Source organism: Myxine glutinosa, chromosome 3, assembly GCF_964187855.1.
Source record: "Myxine glutinosa chromosome 3, kmMyxGlut1.1, whole genome shotgun sequence".
Classification (NCBI taxonomy): Eukaryota; Metazoa; Chordata; class Myxini; order Myxiniformes; family Myxinidae; genus Myxine; species Myxine glutinosa.
Genome location: NC_136263.1, coordinates 44,127,324 through 44,139,799, shown reverse-complemented (window position 1 = coordinate 44,139,799; position 12,476 = coordinate 44,127,324). Strand labels below are relative to the sequence as shown.

General features: G+C 55.8%; 1 protein-coding gene across 4 annotated transcripts in view; it reads right to left on the bottom strand.

Annotated features, from left to right (window-relative positions):
- LOC137423623 (uncharacterized) overlaps nucleotides 1–12,476 on the bottom strand; it is a 364,689-nt gene that overhangs the window by 303,046 nt on the left and 49,167 nt on the right. The window lies entirely within an intron of this gene.

Genomic DNA, 12,476 nt, shown 5'->3' with positions numbered 1-12,476 from the left:
CCGGACAAGGTGTCCGTAATGAATAGGAGGCTGCCGGAATGGCCGATGCTCAGGGCCGCTAATGAGCGCCGGCCTGGTCATTTCCCGACTTGTGAAAAGAGCATGGCGGGCGACACGTCCTAGCCTTGTGGCCGAACCTGGCGTGGAAATAGCACCAGGCTTGCGGCGGCGGGGGTGGCGGCGGCCGCGGTTTTCTCGGCGGCGGTGGTGGTGGGCGGGGCGCGGCAGCGGCCACGAGGGATGCTGTAGCCTCTGCCCCGGGATCCACGACGGCAGCACCATAACTCGACCGCATGTCGCAAGCCGCGAAAAACTTGTCGGCCTCTACGGCCAGGGCGCGGGGTTCCCTTATGTTGGAACCGGCCAGCGCGAGGCGTACCTGTCGAGGTAGCTGGCGTAGGAAAAGCGCCCGGAATAAGAAATCCCGGGCTTGGTCACCCAGCAGTGACAGCATAAAATCCATCCGCACGGATGGTCATGTGTCGCCGAGTTCGGGAAGGTCCAGGAGGCGGTCGGCCCGTTCGATCCCCATGGCCGAACGTGGCGATGAGGAGACGTTTGAGCGCCCCGTACTTGTGGTCGACCGGCGGGTGCCACAGGATGGACACGACTCGGGTGGCAGTGCCGGGCCCGAGGGCGGCGACCACATGGTAGTAACGGGTCTCGTCTGCCGTTATGCCTCGAAGCTGAAATTGCGCTTCGGCCTGCACGAACCAGACATCGGCCTGTGCTTCCCAAAACTCTGGGAGTTTTACTGCGACGGCGTTGGTGGCCATGGCACGTTCGGTGGTCAGCAACGGCTGAACCAATAGTGGTCACCAGTGAAGTGTGGTGCTGCGCACACAACTTGCTTGCCACAGAGGTAGGCCACAACGCGTTTGTTAAAACCAAAAGAGTCTTTATTTCGAAAGCTCGAACTGCAGCACTAAGCGGGCTCGAGCTTAGAGCCCGCATATATGTGCCGAGGCCACGCCTAGTCCCCGGGCGTGGCCGATCGGTCGAAGGGCGGGGCATGTACCATTGGTCCCCGCCTCGGCGCTCGCGCCACCCACTGGTTCGCGGAATTATTACCCCTTGTGCCCGCCACAACATTTACATTAATTTACTCTTCATTCACACGATTATTCCTGTATTGCACAAACTTGGGTTCAAATATTTACATTTACAAAACACCTTTAATACACCAAGAGGTCACTTGGTCCATCACGACTGTGCTGTATCCACCTTTCATGATTAATTTATTAACACGACCCTCAAACCATCTCACTATAATTCACCAAATGTCCATCTGTCCGTTCGAAGGTACCGCAAAAACGGCTGAACCAATCGCAACGATATTTTTGGGTGGGTGGGTATTCCTGGGACCCCATGGAGTAAAATAGGCTATATTATTTTTCAAGATTTTTCCCCAATTTTCCAGTTTTTCCAAACACGATGGAATAATATTTACCGATATGAACAGTGATGTGGCTTGTATTGAAATTCTAAAAATACTGTTTAGATTTTGATGAGAATTACGAACCTGCCATGAATGCGGAGGTGGACAGATTACGCAATGCGCGGGTTTGTTAATATCACAATACAACCGTCATTCAATCGTAACGTTTAATCGTTAAACGTTAATCGTGTTAATCGTTTTGTTAAAGTATCAATTGATGATTGGAATTGAGTGAATACAATTACGATTTTGAATTCGTAATTGTATTCACCCTCCCGTACGGAACTTCACATCAGGATTTAAATATTTGTTTATGTCACGAATGTTGTTAAAAGTTTATTATATTAATGTGTATTTGTGATTGGAGTTATGCTGTTTGGAATGAAAAAAAGAGATATCGAGTTCAAGTGAAGGACGAAATGCCGTGACGGTTTTACGTTTGAAACGTGAAATTCACGGATCGCCATATGCAGATTCGCCATTGACTGGGAATGGAACACACGTACCTGTTTGTTTGCGAACGGGTACGTTTTTCATAGAAGTCCTTCACGAACTTACTGCCCATGTCTGACGTGCAACTGAAGGTGCTACAGGAATGTGGATTTTATTGGTTTCATGCTTCAGCATTCGCCGTTTCTGCATTGTCTGTTTGATTATGGCCTCCCACCTGTGCGTAGCACGGGTACCTCACTCGTTGGATTAATTCATAGCGATGATGTTGCGGTCTGGGGGCAAACAAAGGTTTGAACAGAGTTGTCATTGCACTGGAGTTGACTTATGTTGTTGACAACAGATGTTGTGGTGGTAGATTTGGGAACCGATAAGCTGTTTCCTGAAGAGCAAAGTGGCTGTTTATAAATCCAAAGCTATGTGCAGTGAGTCATGTGTGGGATGACATTGCCCTCACTGGGCCGGCCAGACTTGCTGCTTTGGTGAAATCATACGAGGTTGCCCTGACTAGGCCGGACAGACTTGCTGCTTTCGTAGAATCGTACGACTTTGCCCTCACTGGACCGGGCGGACTTGCTGCTTTGGTGACATCACATGAGGTTGCCCTCACCGAGCTGGCCAGATTTGCTGCTTTGGTAAAATCACATGAGGTTGCCCTCACTGGGCCAGCCAGACTTGCTGCGTTGGTGAAATCTTACAAGGTTGCCCTCAATGGACCGGCCAGACATGCTGCTTTGGTGAAATTATACGAGGTTGCTCTTACTGGACCGGCCAGACTTGCTGCTTTGGTGGAATCATACGAGGTTGCCTTCACTGGGCCTGCCAGACTTGCTGCTTTGGTAGAATCACACGAGGTTGCCCTCATTGGACCGGACGGACTTGCTGCTTTGGTGGAATCATACGAGGTTGCCTTCACTGGGCCGGCCAGACTTGCTGCTTTGGTAGAGTCGTACGAGGTTGCCCTCACTGGATCGGATGGACTTGCTGCTTTGGTGAAATCACACGAGGTTGCCCTCACTGGGCCGGTCAGACTTGCTGCTTTGGTGGAATCATACGAGTTTGCCCTCACTGGGCCGGTCAGACTAGCTGCTTTGGTGAAATCATACGAGGTTGCCCTCACTGGGCCGGCCAGACTTGCTGCTTTGGTGGAATCACATGAGGTTGCCCTCACTGGGCCGGTCAGACGTGCTGCTTTGGTGGAATCATACGAGGTTGCCCTCATTGGACCGGCCAGACTTGCTGCTTTGGTGGAATCATACGAGGTTGCCCTCACTGGGCCGGTCAGACTTGCGGCTTTGGTGGAATCATACGAGGTTTCCCTCACTGGGCCGGCCAGACTTGCTGCTTTCGTGGAATCATACGAGGTTGCCCTCACTGGACTGGCCAGACTTGCTGCTTTGGTGGAATCATACGAGGTTGCCCTCACTGGGCCGGTCAGACTTGCTGCTTTGGTGAAATCACAGGAGGTTGCCCTCACTTGGCCAGTCAGACTTGCTGCTTTGGTGAAATCACACGAGGTTGCCTCACTTGGCCGGTCAGACTTGCTGCTTTGGTGAAGTCACACGAGGTTGCCCTCACTGGGCCGGTCAGACGCTGCTTTCGTGAAATCACACGAGGTTGCTCTCACTGGGCCGGTCAGACTTGCTGCTTTGGTGAAATCACATGAGGTTGCCCTCACTTGGCCGGTCAGACTTGCTGCTTTGTTGAAGTCACACGAGGTTGCCCTCACTGGGCCGGATGGACTTGCTGCTTTGGTGGAATCATACGAGGCTGCCCTCACTGGGCCGGTCAGACTTGCTGCTTTGGTGGAATCATCCGAGGTTGCCCTCACTGGGCCAGATGGACTTGCTGCTTTGGTGAAATCACACGAGGTTGCTCTCACTGGGCCGGTCAGACTTGCTGCTTTGGTGAAATCACACGAGGTTGCCCTCACTGGGCCGGTCAGACTTGCTGCTTTGGTGAAATCACATGAGGTTGCCCTCACTTGGCCGGTCAGACTTGCTGCTTTGTGGAAGTCACACGAGGTTGTCGTCACTGGGCCGGTCAGACTTGCTGCTTTGGTGGAATCATTCGAGGTTGCCCTCACTGGGCCGCCGGGCCGGTCAGACTTGCTGCTTTGGTGGAATCATACGAGGTTGCCCTCATTGGGCCGGTCAGACGTGCTGCTTTGGTGGAATCACATGAGGTTGCCCTCACTGGGTTGGCCAGACTTGCTGCGTTGGTGAAATCACACGAGGTTGCCCTCACTGGGCCGGTCAGACGTGCTGCTTTGGTGAAATCACACGAGGTTGCCCTCACTGGGCCGGTCAGACTTGCTGCTTTGGTGGAATCAAACGAGGTTGTCCTCACTGGGCCGATCAGACGTGCTGCTTTGGTGAAATCACACGAGGTTGCCCTCACTGGACCAGCCAGACTTGCTGCTTTGGTGGAATTATTCAGCAATTTGAGCCGAGTTGCCGCTCTCATGTCTGATAATCTAAGCTCGGTTGGAGGACTCCACGAGTTTACCATCAATTTTCACTTCACACAACTTGCAAGGTCTTTCCTTCCAAGACACAGACCCAAAGATCTACTCTTACCTCAAGATGTTTAACATGAACAGATGAATGAAAACAGGAAAACACGCTCATTCTCCAGAAAGACGGTATGCTCCATAATGCAGCTCCCACAGGTATGACCCCCATTTCGTTTACATTAATCTAGTACATTGAACCACCTCATCACCTGTTTGATTACCCTAAATGTACATTACATGGGTGTTTGGTTGCAGGTACACATTACCTAAACTTCCACCTGATATTAAATGGTTGTAATGTAGCGGTTACCGCTGGATGCACACAATCGCCTTGCACCGGCCAGAACACGGCCAGACGCGCCTCTCCCGGGCATGCCCGGACTCACTGTTCCCGGGCACGCCCGAACCTCCCGGGCACGCCCGGTCTCGTCTTTCCCGGGCATGCCCGCTCTCGCCTTTCCAGGGCTCGCCCAGAGCGTCCGGGCATGCCCGCTATCGCCTTTTCAGGGCTCGCCCAGAGCGTCCGGGCATGCCCGCTATCGCCTTTCCAGGGCTCGCCCAGAGCGTCCGGGCATGCCCGCTATCGCCTTTCCAGGGCTCGTCCAGAGCGCCCGGGCACGCCCAGCCTCGACTTGCCAGGCCGCAGCCAAACACGCCCGGGCAGGTCCAGACTCGCCTTTCCAAGGCTCGCCCTTGACACCCGGGCATGCCCGGTATAGCTTTTGCCGGGCAAACTTCCCGACATAAATGTGTATATATATTGCTGCCCGATAAACGGGCTTGTGAGAATACCTGAGCTGTTTTGTTTCAATAAAGCAACTCGGACGAATTCCGTCTTTGGTCGCGTCAATTCTTTCGACTCGCGTTGGAGCGCAGTTCCTTCATTGGTGACCTACCGACATGGATACGGCAGTGACGCTTAAACTGCCTACCTTCTGGGAGGCTCACGCGGCTGTTTGGTTCGCTCAGGCGGACTCCCTGTTCGCCCTGCGAGGCATCACCGCGGACGACACCCGCTTCCACCATGTTGTGGCGGCGCTCGGTTCCGCCACCGCGGCCCGCGCCTTGAGCCTCCTCGAGCACCCGCCGGCTGCTGACAAATACGACGCGCTGAAGACACTCCTCCTCGACGCTTTCGCCCTCTCACCGGCAGCATGCGCACGGCGCCTGCTCGCTCTGCCCGAGCTCGGCGACACGCGCCCGTCCGAGCGCATGGACTATATGCTCTCGTTGCTCGGTGAGCACTCTCCGGATTTTCTGTTCCGCGAGCTGTTCCTTCGCCAGCTGCCTCACCCGGTACGCCTCGCCCTGGCTGGCACGTTGATCACGGATTCCCGCGCCCTCGCCAGGCAAGCCGATAAGATCTCGTCGGCGGGCCAGCACATCGGCGCGGTTACCTGGAGCCCGCCGCCGTCCGAGGCGACGCCCATGACGCCCGAGCGCCCTGCGCGGTTGGAGGCCGAACTGCCGGTGCAACTGGCGGCCGCCACGCCGCACCGCCCGCTTCCGACACGACGGCCGGGGCCTCCACCTGACCGGGCGTGGTGTTATTACCACGCCAGGTTCGGACACAAGGCTCGGACGTGCCGGCCCCCGTGCACTTTCGGCAGGTCGGGAAACGGCCGGGCCGGCGTTCATTCCCAGCCATGAGCGCCGGCCACTCGGGCAACTTGCTGTTTATTCGGGACAAAGCGTCTGGGCTGCGTTTCCTGTGTGACACCGGCGCCCAACTGAGCGTCATACCCGCCTCCGAGCAGGACAGGCGGGATGCCGTTTGCGGCCCCTCTTTGGTCGCTGCTAATGGCTCGGCCATACGCACTTTCGGCCCACGCGTCGTCACCCTCTGCTTCGGCAGCCAGCGTTTTCAATGGACTTTTGTGACCGCCTGCGTCCCCATGGCTTTGCTGGGCGCCGACTTCCTCTGCGCGCACGGGCTGCTGGTCGACGTCAAACGTCGTCGCCTTGTCAACGCCGAGACCTTCAGCTCCCTGGCGTGCATGATGAGCAGCTCCGCGCCGACCGAACTGGCGTGCGCCCTCCCGGCAGCGAATGAGTTCGCTCGCCTGCTCGCGGAATTCCCGGCACTCACGCGGCCGACGTTTTCGGCCGTCGCGGTGCGGCACGGGATCGAGCACCACATACCCACTACGGGCCCGCCGGTCTACGCCAGGGCCCGCCGCCTCGACCCGGCCAAGCTCGCCGAGGCGAAGGCCGAGTTCGACGCGTTGGAGCACCTCGGCATCGTGCGGTGCTCCGATAGCGCGTGGGCCTCGCCACTGCACATCGTGCCAAAGCCGGGGGGTGGATGGCGCCCGTGTGGCGACTACCGCCGTCTCAACGACGCTACCACCCCCGACAGGTACCCGATCCCACATATTCAGGACTTTTCCGCCCGTTTGGCGGGACGGGTCATCTTTTCGAAAATTGACCTGATACGGGGCTACCACCAGGTACCTGTCCGGGCGGCCGACGTCCCGAAGACGGCCGTCATCACGCCGTTCGGCCTGTTCGAATTTTTGCGGATGCCGTTTGGCCTCAAGAACGCGGCCCAGGTGTTCCAGCGCTTGATGGACGGCGTGCTGCGCGACCTGCCGTTTCTTTTCGTCTATCTGGACGATATCCTCGTCGCCAGCACGTCCCGCGCCGAGCACCTCCTCCACCTCCGAACACTGTTCGGTCGCCTCAGCGAGCACGGCTTAATTGTCAACCCGGTCAAATGCCACTTCGGCGCGACGACCGTTGACTTTTTGGGCCACCGCATCACCAAGACCGGGGCCGTGCCGCTGCCGACCAAGGTCGAGGCCATCACCACGTTCCCGCGTCCCCGTTCCATCAAGGCCCTCCAAGAGTTCCTCGGCATGGTGAATTTTTATCACCGATTCGTGCCCCGCGCTGCTCAGCTCATGCGGCCCCTTTACGAGGCCCTCCGGGGCAAGCCGGCCAAGCATGACATCGTTTGGTCCGCGGCCATGGACGCGGCCTTCGCCAGCGCCAAACGGGCCCTCGCCGACGCAACGCTGCTGGCTCACCCGGTGCTCAACGCGCCCATCGCCCTCACTACGGACGCCTCCAACTACGCGGTGGGCGCCGTCCATGAGCAATGGGTGGACGGGGTTTGGCAGCCACTCGCTTTTTTCAGCCGGCAGCTCCGGCCGAACGAGTTAAACTACAGCACGTTCGACCGCGAGCTGCTCGGGCTATTCCTGGCCGTTCGCCATTTCCGACACCTCCTGGAGGGCCGCCCGTTCACGGCTTTCGTCGACCACAAGCCGTTGGTCTACGCAATGGCTAAGGTCACGGAGCCGTGGTCGGCCCGCCAGCAGCGCCACCTCTCCGCCGTGTCGGAGTTCACCACGGACATCCGGCACGTCGCCGGCAAAGACAACGCCGTGGCCGACTGTCTTTCTCGGGCCAGCGCGAACGTGGTCCACCTCGGCGTGGACTTCGCGCTCATGGCGGCCGACCAGACCACCGACGCCTCGGTGCAGGCACTCCGTGCGGCAGACACGGGCCTCCGCCTGGCCGACATTCCCTTCGCGGGCACCGTCCTGCTCTGCGACGTCTCCCAGGGCCAGCCTCGCCCCATCGTGCCCGTTTCCTGGCAGCGCCGCATCTTCGCCTCCATCCACGGCCTTTCTCACCCGGGCCGGAAAGCTTCTCAGAAGCTGGTGTCGGCGCGTTTCGTCTGGCACGGCCTTCGACGAAACATCCGCGACTGGGCCAACGCCTGCACGGCCTGCCAGCGGGTCAAGGTCCACCGCCACACCCAGGCCCCGCTGGCACCTTTCGCCATGCCTGAACGGCGTTTCGACCACGTCCACGTGGACCTGGTGGGTCCCCTGCCCCCCTCGCGGGGGTTCACCCACCTGCTCACCATGTTGGACAGGACCACCAGGTGGCCGGAGGACGTGCCCCTCGCCTCCACCACCACCGCCGACGTGGCGCAGGCGTTCATCACCACCTGGGTCGCGCACTTCGGCGCACCAGCGGACATCTCGTCCGACCGCGGCCCACAGTTCACGTCTGAGCTTTGGGGCGCGGTCGCTCGTTCGTTGGGGGTCACGCTGCACCGCACCACGGCCTACCACCCCCAAGCCAACGGGTTGTGCGAGCGGTTTCACCGCTCCATGAAGGCCGCACTCATGGCCGGCCTTCAGGACGATGGTTGAGCCGACCGGCTGCCGTGGGTCCATTTGGGCCTTCGCACGGCCCCCAAGGAAGACCTCCAGGCGTCCGCCGCTGAGCTAGTCTACGGCCAGCCGCTCCGCGTCCCGGGCGAATTCGTGCCCGACGCTACCAGTCCCTGGTCCGCCACTCGCCAGCGCTCGGACCTCCAGGAGGCCGCTCGACGATTTGCCCCCGTGCCGACGTCCCGCCACGGTGGCCCCCAGTCCTACGTCCCCCTGGCGCTTCGCACAGCGGAGTAAGTCTTTGTGCGTCATGACGCGCACCGGGGGCCACTCCGGCCGCCGTACGACGGGCCCTTCCGGGTCCTGCGACGGGGCGACAAGTCTTTCATCGTCGACTTCGGCGGCCGGCCAGACCGGATTTCTGTGGACCGCCTCAAACCGGCGCACATGGACGTCGACCGACCACCACGGTTGGCCCTTCCTCCGCGGCGAGGCCGCCCCCCGTCCACAGTTCCCCCCGCTCGACCACCCACCACCACGTCGGACCCCTCCCCACGACCCTCCAGGGGTCGCTTCGGCCGGGTCATCCGGACCCCCCTTAAATTGACCCTGCCGGTGCAGGTCGATTCTGGAGGGGCGTGTGTAGCGGTTACCGCTGGATGCACACAATCGCCTTGCACCGGCCAGAACACGGCCAGACGCGCCTCTCCCGGGCACGCCCGAACCTCCCGGGCACGCCCGCTCTCGCCTTTCCAGGGCTCGCCCAGAGCGTCCGGGCATGCCCGCTATCGCCTTTTCAGGGCTCGCCCAGAGTGTCCGGGCATGCCCGCTATCGCCTTTCCAGGGCTCGCCCAGAGCGTCCGGGCATGCCCGCTATCGCCTTTCCAGGGCTCGTCCAGAGCGCCCGGGCACGCCCAGCCTCGACTTGCCAGGCCGCAGCCAAACACGCCCGGGCAGGTCCAGACTCGCCTTTCCAAGGCTCGCCCTTGACACCCGGGCATGCCCGGTATAGCTTTTGCCGGGCAAACTTCCCGACATAAATGTGTATATATATTGCTGCCCGATAAACGGGCTTGTCAGAATACCTGAGCTGTTTTGTTTCAATAAAGCAACTCGGACGAATTCCGTCTTTGGTCGCGTCAATTCTTTCGACTCGCGTTGGAGCGCAGTTCCTTCAGTAATAATAAAATTGATTAATGGTTCTTTACTTGTATGTGTGTTCTTCTTCTTCTTCTTCTTCTTCTCTGCCCTTTATAAAGGGTGAGCTCCAACTGTACCGAGATCCTGCCCTGCCTCGACCACAATACTTCTGCACTTCCCTCTGTCCTCAGCAATCTCTCTCGACTCTCCAACCACCCCCACCTTACTGATGCCTTCCTCACACAATCTTCCCATCTCAACCGTGGTCTACCTCTTTTCCTCCAACCTTGTTCTCTCAACATATCCGCTCTCTTTGCCATTCTCTCTTCCTCCATCCGCACCAAATGTCCAGCCCATCTGAGCCGGCATTTCACCAATCTCCCCGTCAAGCTCATCTGCACACCAATCTCCTCCCTTATTTCATCCATCCACCCTCTTCACTCCCGCAATCCACCTGACCCAGTCGTTCTCACAGACCTGCAACATCTGTTGTTGTCTGTCTATCAATGCCATCGTCTCCAGACTGTAAAGGTAGGACGGCATCATACAAGTCATCAAAACCTTCCCTTTAAATGTAATTGATATGTTCTGTCTGCCATAACTCTCTCTCCACCCTTCTCCACATTCGTACCCACCCCAATGAATCCTCTTCTACACTTCTGCCTCCAACTTACCATCCCAGACACATTTTCCCCCCAGATATTCAAACCTATGTTTTCCCCCATGTCTGATCTCCTTCCTCTTTAACCTGATATTAATTTCTAAGTTTTCTAACATATTTATCAAATGCCTCCTTGAACTACCCAGTACTTCCTGCATCTCCCACCTACTCTCCATCACAACAGCAAGATAGTCCACATACAATATCCTCCCCAGAATACCCCTCATGTTCACCTTCCTGCTTACCAACTCCATCACCATGATAAACATGAGTGCGCTGAGAGCGCTTCCCTGCCTCAAACTGATGTTCACGCCGAACTCCTCTGACATCCCAGGACCAACGAAAACTCTTCCCTTCGTTCCCTTGTACAATCCATTCCACCAACCGACCTTCTGCCTCTGGCACTCCCATCCACCTCAGTGTTGCCATCACCATATCTCTCAGGACATGGTCGTCGGCCTTCTCCAGATCCACAAATCCAATGCCATTTCACCTTGCACCTCTAACCTCTTCTCCATCGGCCTTCTCCAGATCCACAAATCCAATGCCATTTCACCTTGCACCTCCAACCTCTTCTCCATCAGCTCTCTCAGCGCCAACATCCCATTCGTCGTTCCCCTACCCAAAGTAAACCCCTGCTGATCTTCTCCGATCTCCTTCTCCACATTCTTCCTTATTCTCCCATCCAGAACCCTCTCCAGCACCTTCATGACATCACTAAGGAGTGTAATTCCCCTGTACTTCCCCAGATCTTCAACATCCTCCTTCCCCTTACGTATCGGCACAATTATCCCTGACCTCCACTCCTGTGGTTTTGACCCATCTCTCATTCACACATTCACCAACCTCATCGTCCACCTGACTCCAACTTCTCCTGCTAAAATTGTCATCTCTGTGCACACCTCATCAATGCATGGCGCTCTTCTTTTCTTCATCCTCTTCATTTCCAAATATGTATGTATGTATGTATGTATGTTTGCATGTAAGTATGTATGCATGTATGTGTATGTATGCATGTATGTGTGTATGTATGTATGTATGTATGTATGCATGTATGTATGTATGTATGTATGTGTGTATGTATGTATGTGTGTATGTATGTATGTATGTATGCATGTATGTATGTATGTATGTATGTATGTATGTTTGCATGTAAGTATGTATGCATGTATGTGTATGTATGCATGTCCCTCACAAACGTCCACCAATCAGAGCTGAGGATCTGGTCACATGACGGGGGACAACATTAGTAACCATTACAGTTGCATATTTTACGAAAAGGAAATATAATAACCTTATGTGGAACGTTTTGGGGTCCCAGCAGGTGTCCTGAGGTAGGTAGGAGGTTTCAGAAATTCCACAATACAATTATTATTATGATTCCACAATACAATATTATGATTTTGAAATGTGATCAACATGGACCTCGCTCCCAAATGCGAAATAAACAGATGAAGGTTCGCTGGGTTGATAATATCTCAATACAATCGTGATTTAACATTATATTTTGATATTTTGAAATTGTTTTAATTTGTGATTGGAATGATGAACGATGCTGTTCGGAACGACCAAGCTCAAAAGAGAGTACGCGACCTCCAAACGACCCTGTGTGCCCCCAGAAGGTGGCACCTTGGGAGGCACAATTAAATATTTATAAGTTCCATGTTGGGTTTGAAAAAAGTCACGTTTGTTTAAAGCTGTCTCCAGTCACGTGTGAAAATGTTTGGCGATCACAAGGAAATAAAAATTAAACTGCAGATATATTGGTGTCGTTTGTCACGTGACTGTATATTGGTGTCGTTTGTCACGTGATATGTGCTGAGTCGAGTTCCTGGAAAACAAAGGGGAGAAGGGGAAAAGCCCTCCAATCCCATTCGGGTAATTTTAGGGTTTATCAGAATCTGGAATCCCTTCATGAATTGTTGCCTTTTGTTGTGAGAGTGGAAGGAGTTGGTTCCGATTTCACAAAACGTGTCGGAATGGGAGTGAGAGTGGGGGGTTGATACCTGCAGCCTGGGTCCAGAGAGGTGAAGGTAGTCCACAAAAATTACAAACAGAACAGGAATCAAATAAGAATAATCCAAAGATACAAACAAAACTGTTTTTGCACCCAAATCCTCCCCAATCAAGATTTACCCCATA